At 43.5% G+C, this 23,953-nt stretch overlaps 1 non-coding gene across 1 annotated transcript; it reads left to right on the forward strand.

Moving 5' to 3' along the window:
* The first annotated feature begins 23,484 nt into the window (after positions 1-23,484).
* Positions 23,485-23,569, forward strand: TRNAQ-UUG. The gene has a single exon. It is a non-coding gene; the product is annotated as a tRNA-Gln (tRNA).
* The last annotated feature ends 384 nt before the right edge of the window (positions 23,570-23,953 follow it).

Here is a 23,953-nt window from a genome sequence, read left to right on the forward strand (position 1 = left end):
CAGGGTACCTCACAGATCCCCTCTGCCCCCTCCTCTGATTTCAGATCCCAGACATGAAGGTGAAAGCCCAGTCCCGCTGCCGAGCTGGCTGCTGCCATACATGGACAAGAGGAAGTAAGGGTAGGGAGGGTCCATGGAGTTGGGGTGACTGCCTTGATTTCCTCTACGCTAAGGGGACCCTTGGAGAAGGGGCCACTAAGTAGAGTAGCCCAAAGATAGCAGGTCTGGATGCCAGACCCGTCTCCTGTCACCTCCTGAACCACATCTTTAGGGTCCCCAGGGGATGTGGCCAACACAGTGAAAGGGAACATTTGGAGGGAACGTGGAGGGAAGATTCCAAACCCACAGAGGAGCCCCTGGTCATCTCTGATGTGCTCTGTCCTTGAGAATGGCAGAGGCAGCTGCAAGAGACAGGGGCCTCATGGTATAACCCAGAGTGCTTAACCCCTCCAAAGAGGCCAGAGGAAGTATTTCCCCTGCTCGCCAACTTTCTCCCTACTTTTGCTCTTCATCTCTTCCTGTGACCATCAGCAACTAGTTCCTGCTCTTGCTCTCAATTCAGACTTGGAACTTGGGTGACTCTACATGCATTTCCCTCCTATGGGAGTGGCCTTCCCTAGGGCTACTCTGACCTTGTACATGGCTGGCTCCATGTTCCTGGATCTGTTCTCCAGAGATCTAGCTGCTTATTGATCTCTGCTCACAGGACTGGTTCCAGCGAGTCCTGGATTTCCCAGCCAGGGAAACTGTGGCAGCACCCTCCCAGGTCCTACCTCCCCAGAGACCCTGGCACCATCTCCACTCTCCCTTCTTCTCATGCCTCAGTTCTGCCTCCTCAGCACTTGGGAGCCCATTTTCTGGAAGCATTGGGCTTCTCGGTTATGCCTACCTTCTACCTCGTCACACCTGTCTGTCTCCTCACAGGGAAGGCTCTGTGGTGCTGATCACCACTGCTCACCTCAAACAGTGAGTGGGGAGCTTTGGAAAGGGCGGTGTGGTAGATGCCATGGCATAGGGGAAGTGAATACTAATCCTGTGTTGTAATAAAATTCAAATGAATTGAATGCCATCCTGCCCACATTTAAAATTATGCTCACTGCCTTTATCTCATCCAGTCCCCACAACCCCAGGACGACTACATATGATTATGAGGCTGTTCACCATGCAAGAGAATCAAACCCAGGGACAAGCCGGGGCTGAAATCCAGTCTACGCTCTCCCTGCTGAGCCATGCACTGTGACCGGGCACTACATTTGCCAGAAGAAAGGAGATGTCTTTAACATTTGTATTTACCAAGTCAGGCTTCTGTGGAGCTGTAGTGTACATTAGAGAGTTCTTTTTAAAATTCACACGAGGGGAAAAACAGGAAAAAAAAAAAAAAAAAAGGAAAGGAAAGGAAAAGAAATTCACACCAGGGGGCAGTATAGGCTCTCAGTGTCCCTACAAAACACTCTTGTGACTATCTGTAGCAGAGCTCACATATTCCATGTGGCAGATGAGGAAATTGAGCCCTAGTTTGGCTGGTTCCTGGTACAGCAGGGATCCGGCCTCAGGGCTTTGCAGCCCAATTTCCCCGACCTGGCCCGGAAGCTCCTCTCTCTGGGTCAAGGAAACACGGGCAAACATGGCCTCTGCCTGGCTGACTTTTCTTTAAGCCCAGGCTTCACCCAGCTCCTGCTCAGATTTTGTTCCTTGGTACTTCCCAGGGGCAGATTGGGAGAAAGGTCTGAGCAGGGCCTAGAAGTGAGCAGGTTCATCCTCCACAGCCCAGGAGGTCTGGCCGGAGCCTCTCCTCCCACCTCTTGTGTATTTGTTCCGATTCACGTTCCTTCCTAGATGTTGGGGGCATGCACTGCCAGCAAAACTGCCCTGCTATTTACCAAGTCCTTGGCTGTGGAGCTGGCACCAAAGGGGATGCCGGTGAACTGCCCATCTCTAGGACTTCAGCCTTGCTGTGAGGATTCAGTAGCTCCCAGGTCAAACACCCTGTGCGTTTCCCGGCCTAGCCACGCTCCCCGAGACACACGCTTAGGCTGCTCACTCTGAGACCAAGGCCTGCAGACACTGAGACCGGCCACTTCTCACTTCTCTGTACAGAATCACACTTCTGCCAAGGGCAGTCTCTCTTTTGCCCTTCACAACCTTATCTAGTACTGACCCTCTGAATTTTTTCAGGTTGAAGATAACCTGGCACTGCAAAATTCTTTTAAAGAAAAATCTCTATAGATGTAGTAGGGGGGTGCCTGGGTGGCTCAGTCGGTTAAAGCATCCGATTTTGGCTCAGGGTCATGATCTCGTGGTTTGTGAGTTCAAGTCCTGCATGGGGCTCTGTGCCGACAGCTCAGAGCCTGGAGCCTGCTTTGGACTCTGTGTCTTCCTCTCTCTCTGCCCCTCTCCTGCTCGCACTCTGTGTCTCTCAAAAATAAACAAACATTAAAAAAAAAATCTCTATGGATGCAGTGGAAGGTGGTCTCTGCAGAGGAGACAGGACTGTCTGACTGCATGCTTGTTCATTGGCCCTTCCTCTCACGGTATCTGGGGTTGCACAGCCCAGGATCTGGAATCTGGAGGGCAGGAAGGGCCCCACTATATCCCTTGAAATGGGATCCAGGGGTGGAGGGTATGCTGGACCTCCAGCCAAGTTAGCGGGGCCACAGGTCAGAGTTCATTAGCACAAGAGCCAAGACCTCAGGGCTGTCCTCCTTCCATGGAGGCAGGGCAGCCAGAGGACCATGGGGACTTATGCCCTTCCTGGGCTCTCTAGGCACCAGCTACATCATCTGTAGAACATTGTGGGGGTTGGCTTCTCCTTGAGGCCTTGATGTCCCCCACCAGGACTGGAAGCTCTCACTCTGGGTATAGATACCACATTTTGCCCTGGGAACCAGATGGTGATTGGATAGGAGAACAAAGTCCACCTAGGGGGTGTCCCAGCCCCAGGTGCTAGTTGACAAACAGAATTCTGAGACAGATTAGTGTAGGGCATGATAGGTTATGGGACAGAATTGCTGCTGAGCAGTTACTGAGGTATAATCTACCTGATCTTTTTTTACTGGCCATTAACTTGTTTTGAAACTCTTAACCTTGTCTTCCTGTGAGGCTGGCAAATACAAGCAGCTGCTTTGCCTACAAATGCTGGCCCTACGTCAGTGTTCCCTTTCCTCCACTGTCCCCATCCTTAGGAAGCCCTTCCTCCACCCTTGTTACCAGCACTTGAGCATCCTGAGAAGTGGGAGAAGAGAGGTTTTTTTGTTTGTTTGTTTTTTGTTTTTTTTTGTGTGTGTGTGGTTTTGTGTTTTTTGTTTGTTTGTTTGTTTGTTTGTTTTTTGTTTTTTTGGCCTGAGAAGCTGAGGCATGGATAAGTAAATGTCATGCCCACTGGCCCACCCAGGAGCATGAACAAGAGCTTGTCCCTTGGAAGGCTGGTGGCTCTAAGAAGAGATTCATCCAGTTCTCTCCCTCCCCATGCCCAGCCTGGGAGCCATAGAAATAATCCTGGGTTAGGAAAGGGCCATCTTCTGGGAGTCCCTTCTGCTACCACCTTTACCTCTCTGGGCCTCAGTGTCCTCAGCTCTCAAATAAGGGGATTGATTGATAACCTCCATGCCCTCTTCTCTGGCTTTCTGTCAGACTCACTCAGTGTTGCCTGATCCTGTAACCTCTAGGTCATGATAGTCTCAGTTCTGGCTCCCTTTGGCACATGCCACTTAGTCTTGCCATCATTATGAGGTGATGGCCTCTCTCAGAATCAGGTTTCTGTCAGCCTCACCCCACATAGGATTGCCCTTCTGGTCCAGTCGCTGTGAAACTCCAGCCCTTGTCCAGTTCCTCCCCTGAGCTCTCACCACCGGCCCCACCACTTTGCACTAATGCCTTGCTGTGACCCTTCCTTCACGCCCTCCCTTGGCTGGCTCAGCCCCTCAGGTCTCTCACTGTTTTCCCCAATGGCCTTTTAAAACTGCCATCGCTTCCCCACAGCTTCACTTCTGTTCACTTTAAGCAATGACCTTGTTGCATACTTCACAGAGAGAACAGTGGCAATAAGATGCTACGTGTCAACTTTCCCCACTCTGTTCAAGACATACTGGTGTTTGCTTCTATTCTTCTGTGGAAGGCATCGGTGGGAATAGGTGTATCTTTCCTCTGCAAGGGAACCCTTCCATATCCCCTGGGGATCCTACCCTCTCCCACCCCCTCTGCACACCTCATTCCACAAACCATCTTCTCCCTTATCTGCAACTTGATTGATCGATTGATTGGTTTCACTTTAGAGAGAGAGCTCAAGCAGGGGAGGGGCAGAGGGAGAAGAAAAGGGAGAATCCTAAACAGGCTCCATGTTCCACAGAGCCCAAGGCAGGGCTCAATTCCATGCATTACCTGAGCTGAAATCAAGAGTTGGACAATCAACCGACTGAGCCGCCCACACGCCACCCCCGTCCCCACATCTGTAGCTTTAAAGACAAAAGCAACCAACAAACAAAATTCAGACTCTCATCTCTCTATCCTAGAGCTGCTATATTGCTTCCCCCCTTCTTGTAAGTAGTCCCTCTCTCTTGTGCCTCTGTAGGTTTTTTCATTATCAACGCACATGCTGAGGTTCCATTTTCCTGCCTTTGGGGCATTTAGGAATTTAACAAGCAGGTCCTTGCTGCTCTCCACATGCTCAAATACTCAGTAGGGTCTTCAAGGACTCTTCCCCAATTGTAGCCTCCATCTAGCCTCCAAGCCTGTTGCTCTCTTATTTTTTTTTTCTCTTCCATCCCCCAAATTGGTCATTTCTGCACTATGTCTACAGTGTGGCTGCTATCATGGGCGTAACTGCCTGCCCAATCGCCTATTCTATCATTTCAGTCCCACTCCGAGGAAACTTTTCCTAGGTCTCTGGGGAGTGAGGGAGAGGATGTCTGCAAAGGATTTCCTTTGTGGAGACAAGTTAGTGTCCATAAATGTCACTTTCCAGATGAGCTTCCAAGATATACTCCTGATCCTTCTGAAGAGAGTGTAAATCATCCCACCCTTTAGCTCAGTAGGCTCCTCTGCCTGATGTTTCAGGGCCTCAGTGGTCCATCCCTGGGCTCCAACTAGGCAAAGAGGTTTCCCCTACTCTCCCCTGGTTGGTATCTTGAGACTCATGAAAGGGCAGTCTGAATCCTAGGGCCCCAGTGATAAAACATTTTGTCACCATGATTAGGAGTCATGCCTGAAACTGAGAAGCAGGAAATCTCACAGCCACCTGGGAAGCACCGGAATTTACAATGTTAGAATCCCTTCGGTAGGGCCTCCAAAATATGGACTGGGATTTCGAAGCTATCTAGAAGTCTGTGTGTAGAAGAAGGGTCATAACAAGAGTCACAAATCATTATTTCTTGGGCTCTACCCTATCAGCTCCCAAGACGCTCCATGGGCCTCACAGACTTATACAGGAAGGACCTTTCTCATCTTTTCTACATACTCCTGCTTTTGTTCATAAAAGAGGACACATTGTACAGTAATTCAGCCCTTTCACAAATGTTGGTGAGGAAACATCCACCCTTCACTCCACTGCCTTGTTTATCTCTCCCTGTAGTCTGAGGAATAGCTAAACTGATTGGTCCACTTTACTGGTGGGGGCTTACACAAGCAAGGCAGAGTGCCCTGTCTCCTTCCCTTGGGCCACCTGCACTTAGACGTGGCAGGCTCAAGTAACATTTCGAGTCTCCAGCCAGCAGGGTTTGCTTCTGCTCTATCCATCCAGGTCTCTGCTCTGGGTTAGAGACATTTTACCTAAAACTTGCTGGGTACATCAGGTCAACTCTACTCTGCCAATTACCTTCAATTTAGAGAGGCAGTGGTAGCAAGCTTTGCTCTCCAATTCAGTACTAACGGTGTGAAGGTGACCTTGGCTTTGATTCCGTCTCCTCTTAGCTACTTAGAACCCACTAGGGAAGGAGGTAAGTGACTAGCTCCTTCTATGATTATCCTGTGGTAGGACACATTCCTCTCTGCTCCATTTTGATGTTGTAAGAACTCCTGGCTCTGCCAAGGTTGTCCAAAGATGAAACTCCTGCTGGAGCCACCTCTGCTTGTGGCCACAGGCATTGGCACAAATGTGAGGTATGCATGTCTGAGCTAAGTGGTTCTACTTCTCATTTGCTGCCAAAACGTTTCATGCAGTCTCTTATTTTTGCAAAAGCCAAAGGACTTGGCTTCCATTGTCAATGGATACCAGTTCTTGGGAGGGATTGTGTTCTCACACACGGCACCTCGATTTATTTTTTTGTTTCTTTATTTGTTATCACATTACTTCAGAAATTATATAGCTTCGTTTTTGGAATTCCTTGAAGTTTTCAGGAGTGTTTGGACTTAGATTGGAGGAAAGCTAATCAGTGCCGCGCAGGATCAGTGGGAAGTCAAAGTTCTTCTAAGACTGCTTGTTCAACTGGGGATAATCATTGCTCTTTTTTTTTTTTTTTAATTTTTTTAACGTTTTATTTATTTTTGAGACAGGGAGAGACAGAGCATGAACAGGAGAGGGTCAGAGAGAGGGAGACACAGAATCTGAAACAGGCCCCAGGCTCCGAGCTGTCAGCACAGAGCCCGACGTGGGGCTCGAACCCACGGACCGCAAGATCATGACCCGAGCCGAAGTTGACCGCTCAACCGACTGAGCCACCCAGGCGCCCCAATCATTGCTCTTTAGATGATGCGTCTGCTTCCTTTGGGCTGGCCTGCTTGCTTTTCCAGAATTATATGTTAATCTGAATGTTTTTAACAACAAGGATGTACCAGCTCCATCTTGATTTTTCTGTCCTGTAAGGCAGCACTTGGAGAAGCTATGATTCTTGCAGTAAAATACAATGAAATGCAATGAGCTGCAGGGATGTTGCAGAGGCACATATGAACACATGGTGCTGAGAAAAATAAGAAGCAGAGTGAAATCTATATCACTGTATCATTTATGTAATAAAAAATATGGATAGAAAGTGACAATACAGATTTTAATAAGAATGTATACAAATCCAGAGCTACAAATCAAGTATATTAGATTAGAATCCTACGGGTGCCTAGGTGGCTGATTCCTGTTAAGTGTCCTGCTCTTGATTTTAGCTCGGGTCATGATCTTATGGTCAGTCATGAGATTGAACTCTGTGACACTTAAGATTCTCTCTCTCCCTCTACCCTCCCTCTGCTTGCACATGCATTCATGCTCTCGGAAGAAAGAAAGAAAGAAAGAAAGAAAGAAAGAAAGAAAGAAAGAAAGAAAGAAAGAAAGAAAGAAGAGAAGAGAAGAAAAGAAAAGAAAGAAAGAAAGAAGAAACAGAATGGAATCGTTTGAGGAGAGGGAAATGGGAGTGGAGGTTGGGGATAAAAAAAAAGAAGTAAATAAGTAAAAGAACAGTGGAGCCGTGGACAGACCAGTGGTAAGAATGCACCCCAAAGTCAGGAAAATGAATGATAACCCTCTCTTCCTGTGATTTAAAAAAGTTGGAAAGACAGAATAAACCCTGAGTCCTGGGATTGGACATTACAGCCAAATGAGGTCCCCAAACAGTGGAACCATAGAACTTACAACTCCTCCCCTCAGTCCCTCAGGAAGTAAGGATCCTGTTGCTTGGCTGTGGGGCCACTGCTGTACCATGAGAGTTCTAGCAGAACTGTGAAGTGAGAGGAGACAGACTGTCCCATAAACAGAAGGCAGGGAGCTACTGGAGAAATAAAAGCAAACAGCCAGCCGTTGAGAAAAGTTCGTGGGGAATAGGGAGGGGAGAGAGAGAGAGAGAGAGAGAGAGAGAGAGAGAGTTGTGTATATGTGAGAGAGAGCCATCAGTTGTACATATGTGAGAAAATACTGATATGAAGAACTTGAAGTTGCTGGGCCCCAGAGAGCAAGGACCCCAGGAGCATTCTGGGAGGAGAGCAGTAAGACCCACATTCCTTCTTGATGGATTTAAAATCAGGTTACCCAAGACAACTTAATCAAAGCCCAATAAAGCTTCTAGCATGTAATATAGGAGAATATATTCATGATCTCCTGGTAAGAAAAGATTTCTTTAATGGGATAGAAGAATACCAACCATACAGAAAAGACTAAAACATCTGATTACGTTAAAAGTGAGAACTTCTTTTCATCGAAAGACAGTAGTAAGACGGTAAAAAATAAGCCCCTGTATGGGAGAAAACACAACCAAGAAACAACTCAAGGGGCACCTGGGTGGCTCAGTCAGTTAAGCATCCAACGTCAGCTCAGGTCATGATCTCACAGTCTGGTCTGTGGGTTCGAGCCCACATCAGGCTCTGTGCTGACAGCTCAGAGCCTGGAACCTGCTTTGTATTCTGTGTCTGCCTCTCTCTCTGCCCCTCCCCTGCTCATGTTCTGTCCCTGTCTCTCTCAAAAATAAATAAACACTAAGAAACAACTCAAAAGAAAATGGGCAAAAGATTCAAACATTTTACAAACTAGGATTTCCAAATGACCCACAAACATATGGAAAAGTACTCAGCCACATTGGTAATCAGGAAAATTCAAATAAAAAAAACACAATGAGGGGCACCTGGAAGGCTCTGTCGGTTGCACGTCAGACTCTTGATATCAGCTCAGGTCATGATCTCATGGTTGTGAGATGAAGCCCACTGTTAGGCTCCATGCTTGGTATTCTCTCTCCCTCCTCTCTGCCCCTCCCTCCCTCCCTGCCTCTCTCTCTCTCAAACTAAATAAATAAACTTAAAAAAAAAAAAAACGCACACAATGAGATGAAAGTTAGAAAAAACTTGACAATTTCAAGTGTTGGTAGAGCAACCAGAATGCAAATACACTTGGGCCAGTTTAAATTGATGCCACCATGGAAAACAATATAGCATTGTCCACGAAAGTTGAACATTCCTTATGGAACAGTGATTCCACTTCTAGGTACATAAACAACAGAAATGTGTGCACCTATGTAGCTTCGTCTGTAATAGGCTTAAACTGAAACAACCCATGCCCATCAAGATTGGAATGTAGAAACCAATTGTGGTCTAGCCATATAATGGCATACTCCACAGACATGAAATGAAATGAACATGGACTGTTCCTTAACAAGGAAAGAACATATAGTAACATGGACTCTGTATTTTCTCAAATGTAACATTGAGTCGAATTAGTGAGTCACAAAAGAGTACATATTGTATGATTCCATTTATGTGAAGTTAAAAGAAAAAATGCAAAACTAAACCATAGGGTTTAAAGATGCACTGAGGGCTTAGATGGTGGAAATATAAAGAGAAGCAAGTCAGGGCACCTGGGTGGCTCAGTCTGTTAAGCGCCCACCTTCAGCTCACGTCATGATCTCACATTTCGTGAGTTTGAGCCCCACATTGGGCTCTCTGCTGTCAGCACAGAGCCTGCTTTCGATCCTCTGCTCCCCCTTCTCTCTCTCTGCCCCCCACTCCTGGTACCCTCTCTCTCAGGACAAAACAAATAAATTAAAAAAAAGAGAAGCAAGGTAATGACTGCTATAGCCCTCAGAACACTGAGGGAGTTGTTGTGGAAAGAAGGGGTGCAAAGTGCTTAGGAAGGAAGATTCAAGGGCTTTTGGGGTGCTGGCAATTTCTGTTTATTGGCCTGGGTGGTAGTTGTTTGAACTTGATTGTTCATTGTGCTTGCTGTGTATTTTTATCTTGGGCTCTCCTTTTGTATGTGTGCTCTACTTGGCAATTTAAAAGTTAAAAAAATTACCTTAATAACAAAGGAAATACAGTTGCTTGTAGTGGACCTGCTTACAAAACTCTGGTAGTTGTAGGTTTTTGTTTTTTGTTTTTCTTGCGGATTGGTAGGAGAAAGTGGTGGCACTTTATTCTTGGGAGCTGCAGTTGGAGTCACTTTTCTCTCCACCATCTTTCTGTTGGGGCTTTTCAGCACCCATTTGTGGCCTGGAAATCTGGCTCTGAGTGAGCATAAAGGACCTGGTTATTCACCTAAAGAAAATGATCCATTCTGACCATGTTCAGAGTATACATCAAGGATTCAAGTTCTCTAGACATGGCATTATACTCCATAAATGCTGCTCCAAAGTGTCTATAAAGAAACCAAAGCCATTCTCCCAGAGCCCAAGAATAGTGTATGGACATGGAAGCTTGTTGCCTTATAGCATGGCTGCAAATGTTGATTCTGTTGGTTTACATTGGGTCTATGATCTGGTGCTCTGAGACAACAGACTTTGAAATCAAAACTGCTAAAGAAGAAGATGGTAAATCATTCTTAAAGGCTGTACGGTATAGGATTCTTGGAAGTATGGGCTAGCTTTCATGTTTGTCCCGAATGACAAATTGTAGAAAGTAGATATGGAAAGAGAGCAAATTGATTGGGTTTAATACTTACCATACATCATTAGGAACCACTGACCAAAAAGAAATTCCTCTGTGTCTTTATTCCGGTCATATCATGTTTACACAGTGTTTAGGGGAAACTCCATAAGAGAGGACTGTTATCAATTGTTTATACATTTTAACTAATGGCCCGGAATACTTCTTATATTTCACTTTGGGAGAAAGTGATAAATAATAACTGTGACTCCATGGGGGCAGATTAGCTCAGGCAAGATGATAAGCCATCACATTTATGAGCTATTTTACAAAACTCTAAGATGTACTTATAGATTATTTAAAAATAAAATATCCTATTTGTACTTAAGTGGTATATACAATTTTGTACAGTTCAATTACTAACAGTTCAGTACTATTAGAGATTTTGTTATAAATGTTGAAGTGAGAGTAGGTTAGGAATAGGGTTGGTGGCATGGACTGGCTGTCATGAGTGCTGATGTCGTTCTCATGGACTTCTGCCCATCTCATTTTTTGGTCCTTGATCTCCCTCAGACCAGCCTTTGCTACTAGAAAGAGGCACATGTGCCTTAAATAACTGATGTATTGTCAAAATAAATATAATTGATCTGTACATGCCTAACTTACCACTTCTTTGTTTTTATATCTACCTACCTATGCATATTTCTTTTGTTTTTTTTAATTTTTTTTAATGTTTATTTATTTTTGAGACAGAGGGAGACAGAACGCGAGAGGGGGAGGGGCAGAGAGAGAGGGAGACACAGAATCTGAAACAGGCTCCAGGCTCTGAGTGGTCAGCACAGAGCCCAATGTGGAGCTCGAACCCATGAACTGTGAGATCATGACCTGAGCTGAAGTCAGACGCTTAACCGACTGAGCCACCCAGGAGCCCCAGCATATTTCTTTTTTAATTTTTTTTAATTAAAAAAAAATTTTTTTAAACAGGCCTCAAGCCCAGCATAAGCCCAACACAGGCCTCTGAGATCAAGACCTGAGCTGAGATCAAGAGTTGAATGCTTAACTGACTGAGCCACCCAGGCACTCTTACCCAACAATCATATCTATCTTTTTATCTATTTATCTTCTAGATAACTGGCAACTTCCTATGGTTCAGCTAAATGTCTATCCTTAATCCATCCTGCTATTTGTTCAGATAAGGACCTGTTCCCTTTAGGACCCACATGCTCCAAACAGCCATCTCATCCCCTCCTAAGAGGGGTTGTGGAGGGGGGTGATAAAGGCCTGTCTGAGTCTGAGCTCCAGGGCCGCTGCACCTGTCCGTCTTACACCTCACCCTGCCAAGCATGTGTTTGGCACTGAGGGTGACAAGTAATCCACCAGAAGTACCCAGAACAAGTGGGGAGGGATTCACAGGCTGGATGGCTCTGGGAAGAGGAAGTGAGGGTATGTGTGAAAGGAAAAGGGGTGGGTGGAAATGTCTCCAAACTTCAATTCTGTTCCTGAATGGCTTACCCTGTGGGGTCCAGGTCCTAATTAGAGGCTCTCTTTGCTTCCTTCTCTTCTGCTCCTGGCTATTCCTGGAGGCAGGCAGTCACATCCCCAACAGCAGCCAGATGAACGAACAGGAGCCACTACCCATCCCCCTCCCCAAGTATCCCGTCTTCCTAACCTGACCTGGGGCTCCCACCACATGAGCACTGGGAATGTTGTTGTTGTAACATTTGGAGGTGAAGATACCTCAGTCTTAAGCGTCCTCCTATCTTTCTTGCTAAAAGTAAGGTCAAATATTCCATTATGATTTTGGGTAAGAGGCAAAAGACTAGCCCTATTTGTGCCAAATTAGTCAGAATGAGTAGCTGATTGACAATGAGGTTTTTTGTTGTTTTTTGTTTTTTAATGTTTATTTATTTTTGAGAGAGAGAAAGACAAAGCACGAGCAGGGGAGGGGCAGAGAGAGGAGGGTAAGATACAGAATCTGAAGCAGGCTCCAGGCCCTGAGCCATCAGCACAGAGCCCAATGCGGGGCTCGAACTCACGAACCGAATGGTGAGATCATGACCTGAGCCAGTCAGATGCTCAACGGACTGAGCCACTCAGGTGCCCCAAGACAAGCCCCAAGTTTAAGGAAGGCATTTTACTCATCTTTACTAATACAACTTCAACAATTGCAGTTAAATCTTACATGTAGTCAAATGGAGATACAAACTTTAAAAATTGTAGGTGCTGTGAAATTTCTAAATGTTTACAATAGTGATACATTTTTAAACGTTTTTAGGTCAGATGCTTGGTTAAATATAAGGCTGCTTATCATGAACCTAACATAGCATTCAGGGCTGAAACTGGATATTTAACAACACTCACATTTTCTTAAACAAAATAGAGACATATGGTTCAAAAACTGTATGCTTATTTGTGGAGAAAATGGAACAAACACTGGAAAGTGGAACTTTTCTGGGAAAACTGGGTCATATAGTTGTGTATTTTTTAGAGGATCCAGGTGCCATCAGCAGAACCCAAATGGTCTAAGAACTGAGCCTTCCCACTTGGCTTTGTGCTGAGCAAGCCCAAGTGCTCCTGCTGCTCTGGGCTAAGGTGCAGCTGATGATAGGTTGGCTTCAAAGGCGAAAGAAATTAACATTCTCTACCCGCTACTAAAAATTCAAATCCAATATAAGTTATATGTAGTTCTTTTAAATCAAACATCCATAAATAAGAGTAAAACAACTCTTCTACACATGTAGTTGTTGTTATATTCACTAGGGCTTGGATTCTTAGCAATTCACTGAGCGATTTACCAGTTTCTATTGAGAACCAAATTAAGTGCCAAGTACTGCCATGAGGTTTAGGGATATGGAATACAGACTGGTCCCTGACCCTGGGGTGCACCCAATGCACTAGGTAAACAGATATCTTGGCACATCAGAGTAAGTGCTGCAACTGAGGAGTGTGCTGGGTTTGAAGGACAAGCACATAGGAGGGAGTGCCACCTCCTAATCCAGGTGGGACAAGAAGAGTTGGAAGGTAAAAGGTGCAGGCATTCAGCCAGGGAAACAAGGCAGAGAATGGCACTCCTACAGAGGAAATATCACGTGTGAAATCACGAGGCATTTATGGAACTTGCTTTGGTATACCTGGGGCTCAAACACAATGTAAAAGGGGCAGTGGGAAATAAGGATACAGATGAGAGCAGAGGCCAGAGCAAGAAATCCCTTAATGTCAAGCCAGGGATGTTGGACCCAGTCTTGAGGACAATGAAGAGCCAATGGAGGGTTTCTCTTATCTTTGTTTTATGCATGAGACAACCCTCTGTGGCTCCCAGCTTTATGCAAGGAGCTCAGATTGAGTTCTTGGCCATGCTCAGGCCTGAAACATGATCTTCTGCCCCATAGGGTTGTTAAAGCACTAGCCTCTATGTTTCTAGGCTCTCCATTCATTCATCATTGAGTATCTACTCTGTGCTTGGCATCACACTGGATACTGTTGATACAAGATTAATAAGAAAAGTGAATTGACTAATGTAGTACTCTGCTATAGCATATAAACTCTAAAACTGTAATAGCTTTTTTTTAAAAAAAAAATTTTTTTTTTCAACGTTTATTTATTTTTGGGACAGAGAGAGACAGAGCATGAACGGGGGAGGGGCAGAGAGAGAGGGAGACACAGAATCGGAAACAGGCTCCAGGCTCTGAGCCATCAGCCCAGAGCCTGACGCGGGGCTCGAACTCACGGACCGCGAGATCGTGACCTGGCTGAAGTCGCACGCTTAACCGACTGCGCCACCCAGGCGCCCCTGTAATAGCTTTTTTAAAAAAATGTTTGTATATTTTTCAGAGACAGAGCATGAGTGGGACAGGAGCAGAGAGACAGGGAGACAGAATTCGAAGCAAGCCCCAGGCTCTGAGCTGTCGGCACAGAGCCCAGCACGGGGCTTAAACCCATGAACTACAAGATCGTGACCTGAGCCGAAGTTGGACACATAACCGACTGAGCCACCCAGGCACTCTGAACACTGCAGTAGCTTAATACAGGGGTCTGTCTATTTCTATAGATAAAGATTTATGGAACATGGCCATCTATGCTCATGCATTTATGTAATGTCTGTGGTTGTTTTCACATGATGATGGCAGAGTTGAGTAGTTGCAGCTGAGATTGCATAGCTTGCAAAACCTAAATATTTACCATCTGGCCCTTTACAGAAAAAGGTTGCTAACCCTAGCCTTAATATGATCTTAATATGACAGAAGTTTATTTTTCTTTCATGGAAAGTCCAATTGGAGTCAGAGAGTAGTTCTGCTCCACAAAATCACTCAGAGATCAACTGGGCTGATGGGAGCCATTGTCAACATGTCAACACTTCCAAGCTAGCACTGACACCAACGTCTGGGAAGCCAAGAAGTGAGAAGGGGAGAGGAGGACAACGTGTGAAGGTTTTATAGGCCCTCCCCTGATAGGTGCTTCTGGGGTGAAGCTGACTCAAGCTGAGAAGGGAAGAAGCGTTCACTTGGAATAGATTCCAGAAGTTTTATTATTATATTGGACTGAAGCAATCAATTACTAAAGTGAGACTATGCTGTGACTGAAGGGGACTGGAGGGCTTTATTAAGAGGCACTCCATCCAGCATCATCAATGCTGTGCCTCTGAAAGCCAGCTGTCTCTGCAGCCACAGTAGCGGCAAAATGAGGAACTTGTGCGTGCTTATTTCATTCACATCTGGATGGAAGTCTTGCATGGGGTCCTCTGATTGGCAGAGCCAATGCCCATGTCCTACTGCAAAGGAGGCAGGGACGTTGTTTTCTGGCTCATTGGTCAGAAATTCTCCAAACATTAGAAGAGTCTTCAAAAGGTGCCAGGCATCCAGAAAGACTTCAGTGGTCCAAGTTTTAATATGAGTTTAAAAAAATAAGTGTTTATCCAGGATATGTTGAACACAGTTGGTATAGTACAAAGATCAGTGACTCTGCACTCAGGAAGTAGTTTAATCTATTAAAGGAGAGACTGAGCTAAATAATTTCATCCTATCTTCAGAAGGAAAGAGCTGTATGTGCACTTGTCAAACACTTTTAAGCCAATCAGAACCTGAGGACAGGCTTGTGTCCTCCCACAAGTTTGAAAAGGGGACTTGGGGCCTAATGCAGAAATGGGGACAACTTCATCAAAGATTAGTCTAATCTCAGAGAATACGACAGTGAATTATAAGGACTCACCAAATTCTGATTTGCACTTTGAGATGTCACTTAATTTGCATTTGGGCATATCTTTACTGCACTTTTTTTTTTAATTTCTTATTTACTTTTGACATGTGGAGAGAGAGAGAGAGAGAGAGAGAGAGAGAGGGAGAGAGAGAGAAAGGAGGTGAGGGGCAGAGAGAGAGAGGGAGACACAGAATATGAAGCAGAGTCCAGGCTCTAAGCTGTCAGCACAGAGTCTGACACGGCACCGAACCCACAAACCGTGAGATCATGACCTGAGCCGAAGTCAGACGCTTAACCGACTGAGTCACCCAGGCGCCCCTGCAGTGTCTCTTCCATTCACTGCTGGTGAAGACGGTGGTGGCTAACCCACTGAAAACAGAATCAGACTGAACCTTGTTGAGCTTGGTTTTCTCCTCCTCCATCCCCACTCCACCTCCCAGTTTCCGTCACCTTCTCCCACTCCCCAGGAGACCTCTGTTCCCTCAGGTAATTTTAGCTGTTGATTGCTAGAAACTCAGAATTATATGACATGTCGCCTTCAAAGATTATCTTAAAGCAGTATAGCAGAATTCCTTAGGAATAGGGGCAAGAGCTCCTATAAATGCCAGTGGTATCCCAGAAAGGGCTGACCTTTGATTTTGTTTTTGTTTTTTAAATAAAATCATGCTGGACCTTCCTGGTTCTAGAACAGTTCCCTTAGGTCAACAATGGTGATGCACATTGGTCTCTGAGTCTTTGGACAGGAGGGTACTGATGTGGCAAATGAGTTTCTGACATGCAGTCCCCATCCTCCCTCATGTACCTTCAATTTCACACTTGAACTATGGGTCTAGAGGAGTAAGTGCATTGAATGTGCAAGGGGAAGGCACAAGTGACCAAGACTCACTTTTTATGGTCAGGAGGACATTTAATGTTCTGAGTAAGGATGAGATGTCAAACTAATTTTTACCATCAAATCAGTTGCCCAGCAGTGTGGGAAGCAGCAGAGAAGTAATGTTGGAATATGTAAAAGCCTCTTAGGAAGGTGGAAGTCCATTTTAAAAACGAGTTAATTGGGGGTGCCTGGTGGCTCACTCTGTTGATCATCTGACTTCAGCTCAGGTCATGATCTCATGGGTGAGTTCAAGCCCCACATTGGGCTTGCTGCTGTCGGCATAGAGCTCACTTCATATCCTCTGTCCCCCTCTTTCTCTGCCCCTCCTCTGCTCATGCTCTGTCTCTCAAAAATTAAAAAATAAATAAACAGTGAATTCGAATAACTTAGTGGCAAGTGGGGACCTTAGAATTATAAGACACAGAGATGAATTTAGCAAACCACTTTCCTTGATGAAAGTAACTGTAGTAATTTATGTTCAATGCATTTCGAATGAGTAGAAATCTAGTAATACCGTTTAAGATATCATGTCCACAGGAAAGTCATGGGAACTAGAAATCCAAGACTCCATAGTTAATTGGGCTCAAATTATTTCTACATTTTTTGCACTTCCAATGAAAGGCCCTTAGATAAAAAAGAGGAGCTTAGTGGATTTGGGGTTTGCAAAGAATGGACAAATATATATGCTGGGAGCATTGGTAAATGCAAGGGGTTGTTGGTACTTCCTCTGAAGTCATATTTGTCTTTGAAAGAATTTATCATATGACTCAAACCAATGGCAAGAGATATGTCATTGACAATGTCCTCAAGGAAAGATTCCTACAAGAAATACAGTATCTGGTTTCATAACCCCCAGTCTGCTGATTGATCACAGAAGAAAGACCAGATCTGAAGTATAAACATAGAAAAGATATATGCTTATTAGAGGTGTTTGTCAAACAATTCTGGTAGGGAGATAAAATAGGTGAAAGGTGGGATAAGTCCTTCCACACTCATAAAACTGGTCGTTGTGCTCCCAATGATTTCTGTTACTCAGCTCTTTCTGGCTGGTCGGGCAATGCTTGTCAGTCCCTGCCCAATCTCAACCATTCCCATCTTCCCTCCCATGTCTCAATCCTGCTGGTCCATGGATGCGTGTGGCCAGCTCTCCCACCATCTTTCAACCCTCCAAGTTGGCTCAGCCACCAGCCAGGGCCTCTAGGTTCAGGATCGAAATCTAGGACTTGCCCTGAACCCCACATAGGTAGATAAGTTCCTTCTGCCCATGGATAGATAGCCTAGGTCACAATCATGTGACCCATGAAACAATGAAAACAATCAAGATAATCCCTACTGATGACCGTCCCCCAACCACCGCCCCCCCCCCAACTAGAAATGCCACCGCAAGCCCTGGTGTGACTCACATCTTCATTTGCTGTGTTCTTTGCACACTTTACTTCACACACGGAGCTGAACTTTCAGAGTGCCCTTTGGACAGTTTGGTCATGTCAAGAACTTACCCATCATTGCCTTCTAATTACATCAGATATATTTTGCAGGCTTATGAAAAATTTCTTAAAGACTATGGAGAAGTGAGATCTGCAACAGATTCCACCTGCTCTGTGTTTACCTACAGTTGTTCACCACCTTTAGCAAAGGAGGAACCTGTAAATCCTCTGCCCTGTTTGAGAAATGGATCAATGGCCCAGCTGCCAGCATCATTCCAGATTGAGCCAAACAGGTGTCAGCTGGTAGTCATTAAAATAAGGCCTCCCTGTTTGACAATTGTCATTCTATGTAGCTGCTTTCTATTAAAGAATCCATTTGCCCTCTCTCCTCTTATCCATAATTCCAATATTCAGAATTGAAAAGGAATGGAAAAAGCAAGAAAACAATTCAAGAGAAGCTGTTAAATTTGGAGACTGAATTCTCAAATATAAGGGGTTTCCAACAGTGGTGGGGGGAAAGGATCAAAATCAATACTCAAAGAAAACAAGAGAAAACATATTATGTTTGAAAAAAATTCAGAGGGTATGTCCAAAGTCCCAGGCAAAATCAATAACAAAAGCAACACTATGACATAGTTTCATAAAAATTTTAAACTATAAGGGGAAAGAAAAGAATTCTGCAAGTCTCCAAGCAGAAAAAGTAGGTCATTTTCAAAGAGCAAAATATGAGACTAGCTTTGGCTTTTTCCACTGCACTGAGCAATACCAGATGACAATGCGATGACATCTTCCATGGGAGGGGTAAGCTGCAGCTCAAGAATAATGGGCAACATCAAGCCCCTTGTACAGGGAGGCAACAGAAGGACATTCTCAGACAAGCCCGGTTTCAAAAACTGTGGCAGCTGGGGGCCCTTTTTTGAAAAGATTGCTCAAAGCTACAATACATATAGTATGCAAGGCTAAAATTCGAGAAAGAAATTTGAATGGATAATGGCTAGAAAAATGAACCCATGATAATTATTGATACCAACTATTGTTTAAGAAGTAAGGATAACAGTGGAAGAGTTATTTCTGATACCAGGGCAATCATTTGAAGAAAAGTAAGACACAGAAAGCATGAAAGAAACATGAAAGAGAAAAAAGTGAGAACTATCACATTTAATTATGAATGTGAAATTAGAGTAGGCAGTTAAAAGAGCCGACAAAGAGCAGTGTCCTTTGTCTTCTGTACAGGAAAGCAGAGGAGGCTTTTGATTAGGAAAAGAGACCTAGAATACTTATAGAATGTTTTAAGATATTGAACACATATGGCTTTAAAATGGGGGCTTTTTTGGGGCACCTGGGTGGTTCAGTCGGTTAAGTGTCCAACTTTGGCTTGGGTTGTGATCTACAGTTAGCGGGTTAGAGCCCCGCACTGGGCTCTGCTCACAGCTCAGAGCCTGGAGCTTGCTTTGGATTCTGTGTTTCCCTTGCTCTCTGCTCCTCCCCCACTCGTGCTCTGTTTGTCTCTGTCTTTCAAAATAAATAAACATTAAAATTTTTTTTAAAATAGGAGCTTTTTGTCCTCCAAAACATATTAAAAGATAAAGGGGAAAATAGAGTCCATATAACTTAAGAGATAATAAAGATACCTATTATACTTCAAAAGGATCAAAGCCAAGTATACCAAATACTAGATTTACTATAAATAATTAAAACTCACCATTAACAGGCTGCTTCTGCCTAAATCATAAGCAAAATTAATACCCCAAAAGGTGATAGCTAGAAAGGCTGGTGCAAGATAGGTGGTTTCAAAACAGTAAAGAAAGTAACAACAGAGAAAAAAAGAAATTAAAGTTGATAAAAAAAATATCAGATAATAGAGCTGAGAACAAAACTGATTAAACACGATGGAAAGTTTCAATAATGAAAGCTACAAATATCCAATTAAATGCAACTGTAAGACAACAAACGTTAGGAATACAAGAAATTTTCCATTGCTATATTCTACCCTATAGTAAACTAAACCAAGCACAGCAAAAGATTGCTTTTTACTTTCATTGGTCTGTTATATACCTCTTTTGTGATTCTATGGGCAGAAACTAATTATATGAACAAGATGTTATTCTTGGCTATTAATATTTCTACAAACTTGTATGCTAAGCTCAATACAGTTGTGAGGGTCAGGAGGTGGACACACATAAAGACTACAATTGAGTCACGTTGATTAAAGATGGTTAATTTTATAAACTATTAAAAACATCATAGAGTGATGTTCACCAGGCTTTTGGTAAACTTGATAAGTATTTCCATGAACTCTGGTTTAGTTTAGTGCAATGGCCAAAGTGAATATTGAGGTTAGAAATAGATCTTTCTTGTGTATCATTGTATAGGCACTAATTTTCTCATTTGGGTTAATATTAAGGTAACTGGAAAGACAGTATCACTCATTCATAGCTTTTTTGTGTTTTTCTGGGTGGGTGGGGTGGTTGGATAGGAGAATAATATATCTTCACAGGAACAACCCCATTCCATTTACAGAGATTACCAGAAAATAGAGACTCTGCAAAAGAATGACCCTGCTTCTCAAATAAGAAAAACTTTAATTTGAAAGGATAAATGGTTCTGAAACCCATCATTTATCAAGCCCTGAGGCATGTTCCGAAAGAAGAAGTGTGAACAAAGGGGACCATCCAGGGTTCTATATAACAAAGAGCCAGGTCTGGCTTGGGTCAGGGTGAAGGAGCTAAGGGAAACATTCTGCTTAAGAATCTTCATTTAGGCTGTAAAGTCTTGAGCTATAATGTCTGTCCTTGGTAGGTGTGTGTGTGTGTGTGTGTGTGTGTGTGTGTGTGTGTGTGTATGTGTGTGCGCGCGTGCATGCACGTGTGGTCAGTAGTTACCCATGGCATGGTTAGCATTAATGAGAAGATATATAGGCTTCCCAATGCAAGAGCCTCTGGGAGGACAGGCTTTGGAGGTGAATCTCACCCAGACATTTCTACTAGACTTCCTGCTACTAGAAGTGCTTGTGATTATTGACACAGCATAGCCAGCCTTTGGAAAGTGGGCTGTGGGGTTATTACTGTGTCTCACTGATAGGGGGAGAGGGAGTTAGGCCATTAGACCCGGCTTTCTAACAAACATTAAAAATCCAGAGGTAGTGGGGCGCCTGGGTGGCGCAGTCGGTTAAGTGTCCGACTTCAGCCAGGTCACGATCTCGCGGTCCGTGGGTTCGAGCCCCGCGTCAGGCTCTGGGCTGATGGCTTGGAGCCTGGAGCCTGTTTCCGATTCTGTGTCTCCCTCTCTCTCTGCCCCTCCCCCGTTCATGCTCTGTCTCTCTCTGTCCCAAAAATAAATAAAAAAACGTTGAAAAAAAAAAATTAAAAAAAAAAAAATCCAGAGGTAGTAAAAAGATACCAAAAAACAAGCAAACCAGGGCTCCCAGGAGAAATGGTTGATTCCAGGACCGGGATAGGGAAAATACACAATGATCCTGTAATATGTTGCTGGGACAGTAAGTAAGAAAGTTATTAAAAAAAAATTTTTTTTTCAACTTTTTTTTTTGGGGGGGGGGACAGAGAGAGACAGAGCATGAACGGGGGAGGGGCAGAGAGAGAGGGAGACACAGAATCGGAAACAGGCTCCAGGCTCCGAGCCATCAGCCCAGAGCCTGACGCAGGGCTCGAAATCACGGACCGCGAGATCGTGACCTGGCTGAAGTCGGACGCTTAACCGACTGCGCCACCCAGGCGCCCCAGAAAGTTATTAAATAAAAGAAAGTTGGAAATATTTTGAAAGGACACAGAAGCCCACCTGAAGGGGCTCCCAGTGGCCAAAGCTGGATTAATTTGAACAAGAACATCAATGCTGATAGCATTAGATTACAACCCATAGTATAAAATATATGTCCATGAGTCCATATTGATACCAATGAATGACTGAATAAATAAATTAGGGGGGAGAAAAGGAAAGTGCAATTATTAAATGTAGGAATGAAGAAATAGAGACTTATCACCAGGCAAACAGCACAGTATAATTGTTGCAGGCATGATCCGTTTACAGATTCTAAAATTAGTGGGGCGCCTGGGTGGCTCAGTCGGTTAAGCGTCCGACTTCGGCTCAGGTCATGATCTCGCGGTCCGGGAGTTCGATCCCCACCTCGGGCTCTGTGTTGACCGCTCAGAGCCTGGAGCCTGTTTCAGATTCTGTGTCTCCCTCTCTCTCTGCCCCTCCCCCGTTCATGCTCTGTCTCTCTCTGTCTCAAAAATAAATAAAACGTTAAAAAAAAAAAATTAGTGAGCAAGAGTTTCAAGAAAAACTGGATATTTGCATAGTTTCAAAGTATTTCTGCACAAGACAACCGTGAATTACAAAGGGGAAAATATTCTCTGTAATTGGAGAGAAATTTGGCAGACACCATCTTAACCAAGTGATCAAGGTTAACATCACCAGTAACAAGACATTGACATCACACACAACCTGTTAGGATGCACTGGAAAGGGCACAACATCACATCCATGGTATTCTTGCTAAAAAGCATAACTTCAGCCTAAGAAAGCATCAGACAGACCCAAACTGATAGGCATTCTACAAAACCACTGAACAGTACTCTTCAAAAGTATCAAGGTTGTGAAAGGCCAAGAAAGACTGAGGAATTGTTAGAGAGTATAAGACACTAAGGAAACTAGATCAACTGAATGCAGTATGGGATCCTGAGTAGGATCCTGGGCCAGAAAAATCTGGTAAATTTTGAATAAGCTATGTGGTTTAGTGAATAGTATTGCATCAATGACAATTTCTTAGTATCGATCCTTGTACCATGGTTATGTAAGATGTTAAGATCAGGAAAAGGTAGGTACGGGCATATATGAATTCTGTAATAGTCTTGCAATTCTTCTGAAAATTTGAAATAATTTGAAAATAAAAAGTTAGAAATCTAAAGGCATAAACTCTTCTAACTGGCTTTTAAAAACAGCATTAATATATTAAGCACCTATAAATGAGAAGAACAAGAAATTCAAAGATTTATAAAAATCCTTTCTATTTCTTATACTTTAAATATGTAGTTCTTTAAGGAAATTTATCTCCATAAAGCTGTAACAAAAAAGAGATTTTAATTGAGTTTAATTAAAAGTCTCTGTTACTAAAGAAGTAAATATAAATAACTTTAAAGCTTTAATATCTGCTATATAATTGCACACAAAACATGCAATATTCCTAATTGAGGTATCTCTCTGGACAAATTAAACTGATTTACTAATTTTGATTTAAAAGCTATTCTACATCTTCTCCCTGACTTACACCCTGTCAAAATGTTAACACATTCTAGTTTACGAAAGTCCTGGGTTTATTTTCTCATGAAAAGCTTTAGTAATTTGAATTTCCTGAATTTCCTCTACTAATTTTGCTGGTCAAATAAACTAACATCATTTTACATTTATAAAACTGCAAAAGTATGTGTTCAACTCAATTACTTCATAATATGTAATGTCCTAAAAAGAGGTTAATTTTTATGATTCTACAAATGACTCAACACGTCAACTAAAACTGTAGATTCTAAGTTAATTTTCAGTCCTTAAGCCAATGTAAATTTGTGTTAACTAATAAATAATCTTTGGACAACATAATTTTAATAAACCTGTGCTCTTTAATTCTTTATATGGTAGCATCAATCACTAGATTTAAAAGGATGTTAAAATACCTTTGTTAAAAACAGATACTTGTTTTTATAATGGGCCTTCTTGGGGCGCCTGGGTGGCTCAGTCGGTTGAGCATCTGACTTTGGCTCAGGCCATGATCTCATGGTTCATGGGTTCGAGTCCCGTGTCGGGCTCTGTGCTGAATGCTTGCTTAGAGCCTGGAGCCAGCTTCGGATTCTGTGTCTCCTTCTCTCTCTGCCCTTCCCCTGCTCATGCTCTGTCTCACTGTATCTCTCAAAAATAAATAAATGTATAATGGACCTTGTTCGTCACTGCGAGTTAGTACCTGAGAATAGATCTGCCCCATCTTTCATTTATATTTCTGACTAGAATGTAAAACAGTCTGTATAACTTGAGATTTTTGATGTGTGGAGGCTGGATTTGGGAGGACACACAAGTATTTAAAATAATACATGATATCAGGAAGTTTGTAGTGATTGGAGATATTTGGAAGCAAATTTTGGCTTTTGCTTCATTAGAGTATCAAAGAAGAGTTAAGGCTCCTACTACATGAATAC

This window comes from Leopardus geoffroyi, chromosome B3 (genome assembly GCF_018350155.1).
Source record: "Leopardus geoffroyi isolate Oge1 chromosome B3, O.geoffroyi_Oge1_pat1.0, whole genome shotgun sequence".
Lineage (NCBI taxonomy): Eukaryota > Metazoa > Chordata > Mammalia > Carnivora > Felidae > Leopardus > Leopardus geoffroyi.